This window comes from Pseudophryne corroboree, chromosome 1, assembly GCF_028390025.1.
Source record: "Pseudophryne corroboree isolate aPseCor3 chromosome 1, aPseCor3.hap2, whole genome shotgun sequence".
NCBI classification, from domain to species: domain Eukaryota; kingdom Metazoa; phylum Chordata; class Amphibia; order Anura; family Myobatrachidae; genus Pseudophryne; species Pseudophryne corroboree.
The window spans coordinates 876271157-876287871 of NC_086444.1; the positions used below are offsets into that span (position 1 = coordinate 876271157).

General features: G+C 47.8%; 1 protein-coding gene across 1 annotated transcript in view; it reads right to left on the reverse strand.

The window, feature by feature from the left end:
• LMNB2 (lamin B2) overlaps positions 1-16715 on the reverse strand; it is a 212486-nt gene that overhangs the window by 10700 nt on the left and 185071 nt on the right. The gene's annotated exons all lie outside the window — the stretch shown is intronic.

The window sequence follows — 16715 nt, forward strand, 5'->3', positions numbered from 1 at the left end:
AGCGCGTCCACAGCTATTGCCTGCGGATCTCTTGACCTGGCGCAATACCTGTCCAGTTTTTTGTTGAGGCGAGACGCCATCATGTCCACCATTGGTCTTTCCCAACGGGTTACCAGCATGTGGAAGACTTCTGGATGAAGTCCCCACACTCCCGGGTGAAGATCGTGTCTGCTGAGGAAGTCTGCTTCCCAGTTGTCCACTCCCGGGATGAACACTGCTGACAGTGCTATCACATGATTCTCTGCCCAGCGAAGAATCCTTGCAGCTTCTGCCATTGCACTCCTGCTTCTTGTGCCGCCCTGTCTGTTCACATGGGCGACTGCCGTGATGTTGTCCGACTGGATCAACACCGGTTTTCCCTGAAGCAGAGGTTCTGCCTGGCTTAGAGCATTGTATATTGCTCTTAGTTCCAGAATGTTTATGTGAAGAGACGTTTCCAGGCTTGTCCATACTCCCTGGAAGTTTCTTCCTTGTGTGACTGCTCCCCAGCCTCTCAGGCTGGCGTCCGTGGTCACCAGGATCCAATCCTGTATGCCGAATCTGCGGCCCTCCAATAGATGAGGACTCTGCAACCACCACAGAAGAGACACCCTTGTCCTTGGAGACAGGGTTATCCGTAGGTGCATCTGAAGATGCGACCCTGACCATTTGTCCAACAGATCCCTTTGGAAAATTCTTGCGTGGAATCTGCCGAATGGAATTGCTTCGTAAGAAGCCACCATTTTTCCCAGGACTCTTGTGCATTGATGTACAGACACCTTTCCTGGTTTTAGGAGGTTCCTGACAAGCTCAGATAACTCCTTGGCTTTTTCCTCCGGGAGAAAAACCTTTTTCTGAACCGTGTCCAGAATCATCCCTAGGAACAGCAGACGAGTTGTCGGTATTAACTGGGATTTTGGAATATTCAGAATCCACCCGTGCTGTTTTAGCACTTCTTGAGACAGTGCTAATCCCATCTCTAGCTGTTCTCTGGACCTCGCCCTTATTAGGAGATCGTCCAAGTATGGGATAATTAATACGCCTTTTCTTCGAAGAAGAATCATCATCTCGGCCATTACCTTTGTAAAGATCCGAGGTGCCGTGGACAATCCGAACGGCAGCGTCTGAAACTGATAGTGACAGTTTTGTACAACGAACCTGAGGTACCCCTGGTGTGAGGGGTAAATTGGAACGTGGAGATACGCATCCTTGATGTCCAAGGATACCATAAAGTCCCCCTCTTCCAGGTTCGCTATCACTGCTCTGAGTGACTCCATTTTGAACTTGAACTTCTTTATGTACAGGTTCAAGGACTTCAGATTTAGAATAGGCCTTACCGAGCCATCCGGCTTCGGTACCACAAAAAGAGTGGAATAATACCCCTTCCCTTGTTGTAGAAGAGGTACCTTGACTATCACCTGCTGAGAGTACAGCTTGTGAATGGCTTCCAAAACCGTCTCCCTTTCGGAGGGGGACGTTGGTAACGCAGACTTCAGGAAACGGCGAGGTGGATCTGTCTCTAATTCCAACCTGTACCCTTGAGATATTATCTGCAGGATCCAGGGATCTACCTGCGAGTGAGCCCACTGCGCGCTGTAATTTTTGAGACGACCGCCCACCGTCCCCGAGTCCGCTTGAGAAGCCCCAGCGTCATGCTGAGGCTTTTGTAGAAGCCGGGGAGGGCTTCTGTTCCTGGGAAGGAGCTGCGTGTTGCTGTCTCTTCCCTCGACCTTTGCCTCGTGGCAGATATGAATAGCCCTTTGCTCTCTTATTTTTAAAGGAACGAAAGGGCTGCGGTTGAAAAGTCGGTGCCTTTTTCTGTTGGGGAGTGACTTGAGGTAGAAAAGTGGATTTCCCGGCTGTAGCCGTGGCCACCAAATCTGATAGACCGACTCCAAATAACTCCTCCCCTTTATACGGCAAAACTTCCATATGCCGTTTTGAATCCGCATCGCCTGTCCACTGTCGCGTCCATAAAGCTCTTCTGGCCGAAATGGACATAGCACTTACCCGTGATGCCAGTGTGCAGATATCCCTCTGTGCATCACGCATATAAAGAAATGCATCCTTTATTTGTTCTAACGACAGTAAAATATTGTCCCTGTCCAGGGTATCAATATTTTCAATCAGGGACTCTGACCAAACTACCCCAGCACTGCCCATCCAGGCAGTCGCTACAGCTGGTCGTAGTATAACACCTGCATGTGTGTATATACTTTTTTGGATATTTTCCATCCTCCTATCTGATGGATCTTTAAGTGCGGCCGTCTCAGGAGAGGGTAACGCCACTTGTTTAGATAAGCGTGTTAGCGCCTTGTCCACCCTAGGAGGTGTTTCCCAGCGCTCCCTAACCTCTGGCGGGAAAGGGTATAATGCCAATAATTTCTTTGAAATTATCAGCTTTTTATCAGGGGCAACCCACGCTTCATTACACACGTCATTTAATTCTTCTGATTCAGGAAAAACTATAGGTAGTTTTTTCATACCCCACATAATACCCTGTTTAGTGGTACCTGTAGTATCAGCTAAATGTAACGCCTCCTTCATTGCCAAAATCATATAACGTGTGGCCCTACTGGAAAATACGGTTGATTCGTCACCGTCACCACTGGAGTCATCGCCTGTGTCTGGGTCTGTGTCGACCGACTGAGGCAAAGGGCGTTTCACAGCCCCTGACGGTGTTTGAGTCGCCTGGACAGGCACTAATTGATTGTCCGGCCGCCTCATGTCGTCAAACGACTGCTTTAGCGTGTTGACACTATCCCGTAGTTCCATAAATAAAGGCATCCATTCTGGTGTCGACTCCCTAGGGGGTGACATCCTCATATTTGGCAATTGCTCCGCCTCCACACCAATATCGTCCTCATACATGTCGACACACACGTACCGACACACAGCAGACACACAGGGAATGCTCCTAACGAAGACAGGACCCACTAGCCCTTTGGGGAGACAGAGGGAGAGTTTGCCAGCACACACCAAAAGCGCTATATATATATCAGGGATAGCCTTATAATAAGTGCTCCCTTATAGCTGCTTTGTTATATCAAAATATCGCCATAAATGTGCCCCCCCCTCTCTGTTTTACCCTGTTTCTGTAGTGCAGTGCAGGGGAGAGACTTGGGAGCCGTCCTGACCAGCGGAGCTGTGAGAGGAAATGGCGCCGTGTGCTGAGGAGATAGGCCCCGCCCCTTTTCTGGCGGGCTCGTCTCCCGCTATTTAGAAACATTAGGCAGGGGTTAAATATCTCCATATAGCCTCTAGGGCTATATGTGAGGTATTTTTAGCCATTATAGGTAATCATTTGCCTCCCAGGGCGCCCCCCTCCCAGCGCCCTGCACCCTCAGTGACTGCCGTGTGAAGTGTGCTGAGAGGAAAATGGCGCACAGCTGCAGTGCTGTGCGCTACCTTTTGAAGACTGCAGGAGTCTTCAGCCGCCGATTCTGGACCTCTTCTGATTTCAGCATCTGCAAGGGGGCCGGCGGCGTGGCTCCGGTGACCATCCAGGCTGTACCTGTGATCGTCCCTCTGGAGCTTGATGTCCAGTAGCCAAGAAGCCAATCCATCCTGCACGCAGGTGAGTTGACTCCTTCTCCCCTCAGTCCCTCGCTGCAGTGATCCTGTTGCCAGCAGGCATCACTGTAAAATAAAAAACCTAGCTAAACTTTTTCTAAGCAGCTCTTTAGGAGAGCCACCTAGATTGCACCCTTCTCGGCCGGGCACAAAAATCTAACTGGAGTCTGGAGGAGGGTCATAGGGGGAGGAGCCAGTGCACACCACCTGATCGGAAAAAGCTTTACTTTTTGTGCCCTGTCTCCTGCGGAGCCGCTATTCCCCATGGTCCTTTCAGGAACCCCAGCATCCACTAGGACGATAGAGAAATAAGATTTTAAACCTACTGGTAAATCGTTTTCTCCTAGTCCGTAGAGGATGCTGGGGACTTCGTAAGGACGATGGGGTATAGACGGGCTCCGCAGGAGACATGGGCACTATAAAGAACTTTAGAATGGGTGTGCACTGGCTCCTCCCTCTATGCCCCTCCTCCAGACCTCAGTTAGAGAAACTGTGCCCAGAGGAGATGGACAATACGAGGAAAGGATTTTGTTAATCTAAGGGCAAGATTCATACCAACCCACACCATCCACACCGTATAACCTGGAATATACGCAACCAGATAACAGTATGAACAAAAAACAGTAACAGCTAGAGACTGATCTCAACTGTAACATAACCCTTATGTAAGCAACAACTATATATAAGACTTGCAGATTTTGTCCGCACTGGGACGGGCGCCCAGCATTCTCTACGGACTAGGAGAAAAAGATTTACCGGTAGGTTTAAAATCTTATTTTTCTTACGTCCTAGAGGATGCTGGGGACTCCGTAAGGACCATGGGCTTTATACCAAAGCTCCAGACCGGGCGGGAGAGTGCGGACGACTCTGCAGCACCGCCTGAGCAAACGCAAGGTCCTCATCAGCCAGGGTATCAAACTTATAGAACTTTGCAAAAGTGTTTGAACCTGACCAGGTAGCTGCTCGGCAAAGCTGTAAAGCCGAGACGCCTCGGGCAGCCGCCCAAGAAGAGGCCACCTTCCTAGTGGAATGGGTCTTTACCGAATTTGTTAACGGCAATCCTGCCGTAGAATGAGCCTGCCGAATCGTGCTACAGATCCAGCGAGCAATAGTCTGCTTCGAAGCAGGAGCGCCAACTTTGTTGGATGCATACAGGACAAACAGTGCTTCAGTTTTCCTAACTCGAGCCGTCCTGGCTACATAGATTTTTAAGGCCCTGACTACATCCAGGGACTTGGAATCCTCCAAGTCCCTCGTAGCCACAGGCACCACAATAGGTTGGTTCATATGAAATGAAGAAACCACCTTAGGCAAAAATTGAGGACGAGTTCTCAACTCCGCTCTATCCACATGGAGGGTCAAATAGGGGCTCTTGTGAGACAAGGCCGCCAATTCGGACACCCGCCTTGCAGATGCCAAGGCCAACAACATGACCACCTTCCAAGTGAGAAATTTAAATTCAACCGTTTGAAGAGGTTCAAGCCAGTGAGACTTCAGGAACCGTAACACCACGTTAAGGTCCCAAGGTGCCACTGGGGGCACAAAAAGGAGGCTGGATGTGCAGCACTCCCTTTACAAAAGTCTGGACTTCTGGGAGAGAAGCCAATTCCTTCTGAAAGAAAATAGACAGGGCCGAAATCTGTACCTTAATGGAGCCTAATTTTAGGCCCATATCCACTCCTGTCTGTAGAAAGTGGAGAAAACGGCCCAGATGGAAATCTTCCGTAGGAGCATTCTTGGCTTCACACCAAGAAACATAATTCCTCCAGATACGGTGATAATGTTTTGCCGTCACCTCCTTCCTAGCCTTTATCAGAGTAGGGATGACTTCCTCCGGAATACCTTTCCCAGCTAGGATTCGGCGTTCAACCGCCATGCCGTCAAACGTAACCGTGGTAAGTCTTGGAACACGCAGGGCCCCTGTTGTAACAGGTCCTCCCTGAGAGGAAGAGGCCATGGATCTTCTGTGAGCATCTCCTGAAGATCTGAATACCAGGCCCTTCGAGGCCAATCTGGAACAATGAGTATTGTTTTCACCCTTTTTTGTCTTATGATTCTCAATATTTTTGAGATGAGAGGAAGAGGAGGGAACACATAGACCAACTGAAACACCCAAGGTGTCACCAGGGCATCCACTGCTACTGCCTGAGGGTCCCTTGACCTGGCACAATACCTCCGAAGCTTCTTGTTGAGGCGTGACGCCATCATGTCTATGTGAGGAATTCCCCAAAGACTTGTTATCTCTGTAAAAACTTCTTGATGAAGTCCCCACTCTCCTGGATGGAGATCGTGTCTGCTGAGAAAGTCTGCTTCCCAGTTGTCCACTCCCGGAATGAAGACCGCTGACAGAGCGCTTACGCGACTTTCCGCCCAGCGAAGAATACTGGTGGCTTCCGCCAATGCCACTCTGCTCTTGTCCCGCCATGGCGGTTTACATGAACCACGGCTGTGACGTGTCTGATTGAATCAGAACCGGTAGGTCGCGAAGAAGATCCTCCGCTTGTCGTAGGCTGTTGTATATGGCCCTCAATTCCAGTACGTTGATGTGTAGACAAGCCTCCTGGCTTGACCATAGCCCCTGAAAATTTCTTCCTTGTGTGACTGCCCACCATCCTCGGAGGCTCGCGTCCGTGGTCACCAGAACCCAGTCCAGAATGCCGAACCTGCGACCCTCTAGAAGGTGAGCTCTTTGCAGCCACCACAGGAGAGACACCCTGGCCCGGGGGGACAGGCTTATCTTCTGATGTATTAGTAGATGGGACCCGGACCACTTGTCCAGGAGGTCCCACTGAAACGTTCTTGCATGAAACCTGCCGAAGGGGATGGCCTCGTAGGCTGCCCCCCATTTTCCCCAGAACTCTAGTGCATTGATGAACAGACACTCTTTTTGGTTTTAGCAAGTCTCTGAACATGTTCTGGAGGTCCTGGGCTTTTTCCATTAGGAGAAAAACCCTCTTCTGTTCCGTGTCCAGAATCATGCCTAGGAATGATAGTCGAGTCGTTGGAATCAATTGTGACTTTGGCAGATTGAGAATCCAACCGTGTTGTTGTAGCACTCTCAGGGAGAGAGACACGCTCTTCTGCAATTGATCCCTCGATCTTGCTTTTATCAGGAGATCGTCCAAGTATGGGATAATTGTGACTCCCTGCCTGCGCGGGAGCACCATCATCTCCGCCATCACCTTGGTGAAAATCCTCGGGGCCGTGGAAAGCCCAAACGGCAACATCTGAAACTGGTAATGACAGTCCTGTACAGCGAATCTCAGCTACGCCTGATGAGGATATATGGGGACATGAAGGTATGCATCCTTTATGTCGAGCGACACCATAAAATCCCCCCCTTCCAGACTGGAGATCACAGCCCAGAGTGATTCCATCTTTAATTTGAACTCTCTCAAGTACAGGTTTAGGGATTTTAGATTTAAAATGGGTCTGACCGAACAATCCGGCTTCGGGACCACGAACAGGGTCGAATAGTACCCATTCCCCTGTTGGACTAGGGTAACCTTGGCAATCACTTGCTGTTGATACAGCTTTTGAATTGCAGCGAACACTACTTCCCTCTCTGGGGGAGAAGCTGGCAAGGCCGACTTGAAAAATCGGAGAGGGGGCACCTCTTCGAATTCCAGTTTGTAGCCTTGGGATACAATATCCATCGCCCAAGGATCCACGTCTGACAGAACCCAGACCTGGCTGAAGAGTCGAAGACGTGCCCCCACCGGTGTGGACTCCCTCAGTGGAGCCCCAGCGTCATGCGGTGGATTTAGTAGAAGCTGGGGAGGACTTCTGCTCCTGGGAACTAGCCGTAGCAGGCATTCTTTTCCCTCTACCCTTACATCTGGCGAGGAAAGATGAGCTCCGACCTCTTCTGGACTTACGCGACCGAAAGGATTGCATCTGATACTGTGGAGTTTTCTTTTGCTGTCGGGGAACAAAAGTCAATAAGGTAGATTTACCCGCAGTAGCTGTGGCAACCAGGTCCGCGAGACCTTCCCCAAATAAAACTTCACCTTTGTATGGTAAAACCTCCATATGTTTCTTTGAGTCGGCATCACCCGTCCATTGGCGAGTCCACAGGGCACGCCTAGCAGAAATCGCCATGGCCTTGGCTCTCGAACCCAGCAGCCCAACGTCCCTTTGAGCATCCCTCATATATAAGACTGCTTCTTTAATGTGGCCTAAGGTTAATAAAATGGTATCTCTATCTAGGGTATCAATGTCAGCTGACAAGGTATCTGTCCAAGCTGCAACTGCACTACACATCCATGCCGATGCGATTGCCGGACTGAGCAAAGCACCTGTATGCGCATAAATAGACTTTAAAGTAGTTTCCTGCCTGCGATCAGCAGGATCCTTGAGGGCTGCCGTGTCCGGAGACGGTAGCGCCACTTTCTTGGACAGGCGTGTTAAAGCCTTGTCCACCCTGGGTGAGCATTCCCAACGTACCCTGTCCCGTGCAGGGAAAGGATACGCCATAAGAATCCTTTTGGGAATCTGCAGTTTTTTGTCTGGAGTTTCCCAAGCCTTTTCAAATAACTCGTTAAGCTCATGGGATGGGGGAAAGGTTACCTCTGGTTTCTTTTCCTTATACATGCGCACCCTCGTGTCAGGGGCCGAGGGGTCATCTGTGATATGCAAAACCTCTTTTATTGCAATAATCATATAATGAATACTTCTTGCCACCCGTAGTCGACACTGCAGTCAGAGTCCGTGTCGGTATCAGTGTCTGCTATCTGGGATAAGGGACGTATTTGTGACCCAGAAGGGCCGGTGACCCAGCCGAAGCCGTGGATTGACTCACTGCTCTTTCCCTGGACTCTGCTTTGTCCAATCTCTTATGTAATAAGGTCACATTTGCATTTAAAACATTCCACATGTCCATCCAGTCATGAGTCGGCGTTGCCGACGGCGACACAACAATCATCTGCTCCACCTCGTCCTTAGCTGAGCCTTCCGCATCAGACATGCCGACACACTCGTACTGACACCCCCACACACACAGGGATATAGATATAAGGAGACAGTTCCCCAATAAGGCCCTTAGGAGAGACAGAGTATGCCAGCACACAGCCAGCGCCAACTGACACTGGAAAATAATGTCCCAGATAATAGCGCTTTTATATTAAATTACTGTGTAATACACTCACTGCGCCTTACAAGTGCCCCCCCCCCTCCCCTCCCCTCTTTTCAACCCTGTGTCACCATGTTCAGCAGGGGAGAGACCGGGGAGTCAGCTTCTCAGCAGATCTCTGTGGAGAAAATGGCGCTGGTTAGTGCTGAGACCAAGCTCCGCCCCCCTCCAGTGGCGGGCTTCGGTCCCGCTCAAAATAACTCAAACTGGCGGGGGATTGAAAGAAAAACTGCCTGCGCAGTATCTATGCCAGAGAGAGGGGCTTTATTGCTGCCCAAGGCGCCCCCCCTGCACCCTGCACCCATCTGTGCCCGCTAGTGTGTGTGTGTGTGTGTGTGTGTGTGTGGGAGCAATGGCGCGCAGTGTTACTGCTGCGCGCTTACCTCAGTGAAGATCTGAAGTCTTCTGCCGCCTTGAAGTCTTTTCTTCTTATACTCACCCGGCTTCTATCATCCGGCTCTGCAAGGAGGACGGCGGCGCGGCTCCGGGACGAACAGCAAGGGGAGACCTGCGTTCCGACTCCCTCTGGAGCTAATGGTGCCCAGTAGCCTAAGAAGCAGAGCCTATCACTTAAGTAGGTCTGCTTCTCTCTCCTCAGTCCCACGATGCAGGGAGCCTGTTGCCAGCCGTGCTCCCTGAAAATAAAAAACCTAACAAAATTCTTTATCAGAGAAACTCAGGAGAGCTCCCCTGTAGTGCACCCAATCTCCTCTGGGCACAGGCTCTAACTGAGGTCTGGAGGAGGGGCATAGAGGGAGGAGCCAGTGCACACCCATTCTAAAGTTCTTTATAGTGCCCATGTCTCCTGCGGAAAAAAACCTCTTTATATCGGGCGCTAATAGTATTTTCTGTTAAAAAAACATTTTGAATATAGTAAAACTCAGCTGCAAAAAGTTAATGACCTGGGGTTCACAGGTCAAATAAATTACACTGGACCACCCAAGTGCAATTAACCACAAAACTCCAATTTGAAAAAACTCTTGCGCTATAGTTATATAATTACAAGATATGGCTGACAAGAATGACAAACTCCTGATAAATTCAAAATATATTTACTATTGTATAAATTATCATATAATAAAACAAGACCGGTCTTTAAAACATCAAAAAATAATAACAAATATGTATACTTTCTAATACATGGAGGTGGACTTAAGCATACTCTGTGCACAGACGTGTAAAAAAACAAGCTCTATAGCTACCATCTATAGCTACGCCCGATATAAAGAGGTTTTTTTGTGCATGGCAAGGAATACTTGATATTCTTTGTGGGTTTTTTCCGTGAGTTTGAACTCATTTGGAAATTTTATCAGGCAGCTTGTTTCTCTGATATATATATATTTTGTTGGATTACATTAATAATTATAGGATATGGCTGAATTTACATGTTTCAATGCCCGCTTATCTAGGAGAGAATTATATGCACAGGTAGAAAAAGATAAATTAGAACCTGTTGAGATCCCTACGAATAGTGTTGATGGTGATATTATAAAAGGGTTTTTCAAACTTGAACAGTTATTGAAGGTAGCTATAGAGCTTGTTTTTTTACACGTCTGTGCACAGAGTATGCTTAAGTCCACCTCCATGTATTAGAAAGTATACATATTTGTTATTATTTTTTGATGTTTTAAAGACCGGTCTTGTTTTATTATATGATAATTTATACAATAGTAAATATATTTTGAATTTATCAGGAGTTTGTCATTCTTGTCAGCCATATCTTGTAATTATATAACTATAGCGCAAGAGTTTTTTCAAATTGGAGTTTTGTGGTTAATTGCACTTGGGTGGTCCAGTGTAATTTATTTGACCTGTGAACCCCAGGTCATTAACTTTTTGCAGCTGAGTTTTACTATATTCAAAATGTTTTTTTAACAGAAAATACTATTAGCGCCCGATCTAAAGAGGTTTTTTTGTGCATGGCAAGGAATACTTGATATTCTTTGTAGAGATGAGCGCCTGAAATTTTTCGGGTTTTGTGTTTTGGTTTTGGGTTCGGTTCCGCGGCCGTGTTTTGGGTTCGAACGCGTTTTGGCAAAACCTCACCGAATTTTTTTTGTCGGATTCGGGTGTGTTTTGGATTCGGGTGTTTTTTTCAAAAAACACTAAAAAACAGCTTAAATCATAGAATTTGGGGGTCATTTTGATCCCAAAGTATTATTAACCTCAAAAACCATAATTTACACTCATTTTCAGTCTATTCTGAATACCTCACACCTCACAATATTATTTTTAGTCCTAAAATTTGCACCGAGGTCGCTGTGTGAGTAAGATAAGCGACCCTAGTGGCCGACACAAACACCGGGCCCATCTAGGAGTGGCACTGCAGTGTCACGCAGGATGTCCCTTCCAAAAAACCCTCCCCAAACAGCACATGACGCAAAGAAAAAAAGAGGCGCAATGAGGTAGCTGTGTGAGTAAGATTAGCGACCCTAGTGGCCGACACAAACACCGGGCCCATCTAGGAGTGGCACTGCAGTGTCACGCAGGATGTCCCTTCCAAAAAACCCTCCCCAATCAGCACATGATGCAAAGAAAAAGAAAAGAAAAAAGAGGTGCAAGATGGAATTGTCCTTGGGCCCTCCCACCCACCCTTATGTTGTATAAACAAAACAGGACATGCACACTTTAACCAACCCATCATTTCAGTGACAGGGTCTGCCACACGACTGTGACTGATATGACGGGTTGGTTTGGACCCCCCCCAAAAAAGAAGCAATTAATCTCTCCTTGCACAAACTGGCTCTACAGAGGCAAGATGTCCACCTCATCTTCACCCTCCGATATATCACCGTGTACATCCCCCTCCTCACAGATTATCAATTCGTCCCCACTGAAATCCACCATCTCAGCTCCCTGTGTACTTTGTGGAGGCAATTGCTGCTGGTCAATGTCTCTGCGGAGGAATTGATTATAATTCATTTTAATGAACATCATCTTCTCCACATTTTCTGGATGTAACCTCGTACGCCGATTGCTGACAAGGTGAGCGGCGGCACTAAACACTCTTTCGGAGTACACACTTGTGGGAGGGCAACTTAGGTAGAATAAAGCCAGTTTGTGCAAGGGCCTCCAAATTGCCTCTTTTTCCTGCCAGTATAAGTACGGACTGTGTGACGTGCCTACTTGGATGCGGTCACTCATATAATCCTCCACCATTCTATCAATGTTGAGAGAATCATATGCAGTGACAGTAGACGACATGTCCGTAATCGTTGTCAGGTCCTTCAGTCCGGACCAGATGTCAGCATCAGCAGTCGCTCCAGACTGCCCTGCATCACCGCCAGCGGGTGGGCTCGGAATTCTGAGCCTTTTCCTCGCACCCCCAGTTGCGGGAGAATGTGAAGGAGGAGATGTTGACAGGTCGCGTTCCGCTTGACTTGACAATTTTGTCACCAGCAGGTCTTTCAACCCCAGCAGACTTGTGTCTGCCGGAAAGAGAGATCCAAGGTAGGCTTTAAATCTAGGATCGAGCACGGTGGCCAAAATGTAGTGCTCTGATTTCAACAGATTGACCACCCGTGAATCCTTGTTAAGCGAATTAAGGGCTGCATCCACAAGTCCCACATGCCTAGCGGAATCGCACCCTTTTAGCTCCTTCTTCAATGCCTCCAGCTTCTTCTGCAAAAGCCTGATGAGGGGAATGACCTGACTCAGGCTGGCAGTGTCTGAACTGACTTCACGTGTGGCAAGTTCAAAGGGCATCAGAACCTTGCACAACGTTGAAATCATTCTCCACTGCACTTGAGACAGGTGCATTCCACCTCCTATATCGTGCTCAATTGTATAGGCTTGAATGGCCTTTTGCTGCTCCTCCAACCTCTGAAGCATATAGAGGGTTGAATTCCACCTCGTTACCACTTCTTGCTTCAGATGATGGCAGGGCAGGTTCAGTAGTTTTTGGTGGTGCTCCAGTCTTCTGTACGTGGTGCCTGTACGCCGAAAGTGTCCCGCAATTCTTCTGGCCACCGACCGCATCTCTTGCACGCCCCTGTCGTTTTTTAAAAAATTCTGCACCACCAAATTCAAGGTATGTGCAAAACATGGGACGTGCTGGAATTTGCCCATATTTAATGCACACACAATATTGCTGGCGTTGTCCGATGCCACAAATCCACAGGAGAGTCCAATTGGGGTAAGCCATTCCGCGATGATCTTCCTCAGTTGCCGTAAGAGGTTTTCAGCTGTGTGCGTATTCTGGAAAGCGGTGATACAAAGCGTAGCCTGCCTAGGAAAGAGTTGGCGTTTGCGAGATGCTGCTACTGGTGCCGCCGCTGCTGTTCTTGCGGCGGGAGTCCATACATCTACCCAGTGGGCTGTCACAGTCATATAGTCCTGACCCTGCCCTGCTCCACTTGTCCACATGTCCGTGGTTAAGTGGACATTGGGTACAACTGCATTTTTTAGGACACTGGTGAGTCTTTTTCTGACGTCCGTGTACATTCTCGGTATCGCCTGCCTAGAGAAGTGGAACCTAGATGGTATTTGGTAACGGGGGCACACTGCCTCAATAAATTGTCTAGTTCCCTGTGAACTAACGGCGGATACCGGACGCACGTCTAACACCAACATAGTTGTCAAGGCCTCAGTTATCCGCTTTGCAGTAGGATGACTGCTGTGATATTTCATCTTCCTCGCAAAGGACTGTTGAACAGTCAATTGCTTACTGGAAGTAGTACAAGTGGGCTTACGACTTCCCCTCTGGGATGACCATCGACTCCCAGCGGCAACAACAGCAGCGCCAGCAGCAGTAGGCGTTACACGCAAGGATGCATCGGAGGAATCCCAGGCAGGAGAGGACTCGTCAGAATTGCCAGTGACATGGCCTGCAGGACTATTGGCATTCCTGGGGAAGGAGGAAATTGACACTGAGGGAGTTGGTGGGGTGGTTTGCGTGAGCTTGGTTACAAGAGGAAGGGATTTACTGGTCAGTGGACTGCTTCCGCTGTCACCCAAAGTTTTTGAACTTGTCACTGACTTATTATGAATGCGCTGCAGGTGACGTATAAGGGAGGATGTTCCGAGGTGGTTAACGTCCTTACCCCTACTTATTACAGCTTGACAAAGGGAACACACGGCTTGACACCTGTTGTCCGCATTTCTGGTGAAATACCTCCACACCGAAGAGCTGATTTTTTTGGTATTTTCACCTGGCATGTCAACGGCCATATTCCTCCCACGGACAACAGGTGTCTCCCCGGGTGCCTGACTTAAACAAACCACCTCACCATCAGAATCCTCCTGGTCAATTTCCTCCCCAGCGCCAGCAACACCCATATCCTCCTCATCCTGGTGTACTTCAACACTGACATCTTCAATCTGACTATCAGGAACTGGACTGCGGGTGCTCCTTCCAGCACTTGCAGGGGGCGTGCAAATGGTGGAAGGCGCATGCTCTTCACGTCCAGTGTTGGGAAGGTCAGGCATCGCAACCGACACAATTGGACTCTCCTTGTGGATTTGGGATTTCGAAGAATGCACAGTTCTTTGCTGTGCTGCTTTTGCCAGCTTGAGTCTTTTCATTTTTCTAGCGAGAGGCTGAGTGCTTCCATCCTCATGTGAAGCTGAACCACTAGCCATGAACATAGGCCAGGGCCTCAGCCGTTCCTTGCCACTCCGTGTGGTAAATGGCATATTGGCAAGTTTACGCTTCTCCTCCGACAATTTTATTTTAGGTTTTGGAGTCCTTTTTTTTCTGATATTTGGTGTTCTGGATTTGACATGCTCTGTACTATGACATTGGGCATCGGCCTTGGCAGACGACGTTGCTGGCATTTCATCGTCTCGGCCATGACTAGTGGCAGCAGCTTCAGCACGAGGTGGAAGTGGATCTTGATCTTTCCCTAATTTTGGAACCTCAACATTTTTGTTCTCCATATTTTAATAGGCACAACTAAAAGGCACCTCAGGTAAACAATGGAGATGGATACTAGTATACAATTATGGACTGCCTGCCGACTGCAGACACAGAGGTAGCCACAGCCGTGAACTACCGTACTGTACTGTGTCTGCAGCTAATATAGACTGGTTGATAAAGAGAAGATGTCTATGTAACTATGTATGTATAAAGAAGACTGAAAAAAATCCACGGTTAGGTGGTATACAATTATGGACGGACTGCCTGCCGAGTGCAGGCACAGAGGTAGCCACAGCCGTGAACTACCGTACTGTACTGTGTCTGCAGCTAATATAGACTGGTTGATAAAGAGAAGATGTCTATGTAACTATGTATGTATAAAGAAGAATGAAAAAAATCCACGGTTAGGTGGTATTACAATTATGGACGGACTGCCTGCCGAGTGCAGAGACACAGAGGTAGCCACAGCCGTGAACTACCGTACTGTGTCTGCTGCGACTGGATGATAAATGATATAAAAAATATATATATATATCACTACTGCAGCCGGACAGGTATATATTATATATTATATAATGACGGACCTGCTGGACACTGTCTGTCAGCAGAATGAGTTTTATTTTTATAGAATAAAAAAAAAAAAAAAACACACAAGTGAAGTCACACGACGAGTGTTTAACTTTTTCAGGCAATCACAATATAAGTATACTACTAACTATACTGGTGGTCAGTGTGGTCAGGTCACTGGTCAGTCACACTGGCAGTGGCACTCCTGCAGCAAAAGTGTGCACTGTTTAATTTTAATATAATATGTACTCCTGGCTCCTGCTATAACCTATAACTGGCACTGCAGTAGTGCTCCCCAGTCTCCCCCACAATTATAAGCTGTGTGAGCTGAGCAGTCAGACAGATATATAATATATATAGATGATGCAGCACACTGGCCTGAGCCTGAGCAGTGCACACAGATATGGTATGTGACTGACTGAGTCACTGTGTGTATCGCTTTTTTTCAGGCAGAGAACGGATATATTAAATAAACTGCACTGTGTGTCTGGTGGTCACTCACTATATAATATATTATGTACTCCTGGCTCCTGCTATAACCTATAACTGGCACTGCAGTAGTGCTCCCCAGTCTCCCCCACAATTATAAGCTGTGTGAGCTGAGCAGTCAGACAGATATATATAATATTATATATAGATAATAGATGATGCAGCACACTGGCCTGAGCCTGAGCAGTGCACACAGATATGGTATGTGACTGACTGAGTCACTGTGTGTATCGCTTTTTTCAGGCAGAGAACGGATATATTAAATAAACTGCACTGTGTGTCTGGTGGTCACTCACTATATAATATATTATGTACTCCTGGCTCCTGCTATAACCTATAACTGGCACTGCAGTAGTGCTCCCCAGTCTCCCCCACAATTATAAGCTGTGTGAGCTGAGCAGTCAGACAGATATATATAATATTATATATAGATAATAGATGATGCAGCACACTGGCCTGAGCCTGAGCAGTGCACACAGATATGGTATGTGACTGAGTCACTGTGTGCTGTGTATCGCTTTTTTCAGGCAGAGAACGGATTATAAAGTAAACTGCACTGTCCTCACTAGTAAACTCTCTCCACTCAGTCTCTACACTTCTACAGTAACAGTACTCCTCCTAGTCAGCTCCAGTAAATCTCTCTCAGTCTCTTATAATCTAAATGGAGAGGACGCCTGCCACGTCCTCTCCCTATCAATCTCAATGCACGTGTGAAAATGGCGGCGACGCGCGGCTCCTTATATAGAATCCGAGTCTCGCGATAGAATCCGAGCCTCGCGAGAATCCGACAGCGTCATGATGACGTTCGGGCGCGCTCGGGTTAACCGAGCAAGGCGGGAAGATCCGAGTCTGCTCGGACCCGTGAAAAAAACCATGAAGTTCTGGCGGGTTCGGATTCAGAGAAACCGAACCCGCTCATCTCTAATTCTTTGTGGGTTTTTTCCGTGAGTTTGAACTCATTTGGAAATTTTATCAGGCAGCTTGTTTCTCTGATATATATATATATTTTGTTGGATTACATTAATAATTATAGGATATGGCTGAATTTACATGTTTCAATGCCCGCTTATCTAGGAGAGAATTATATGCACAGGTAGAAAAAGATAAATTAGAACCTGT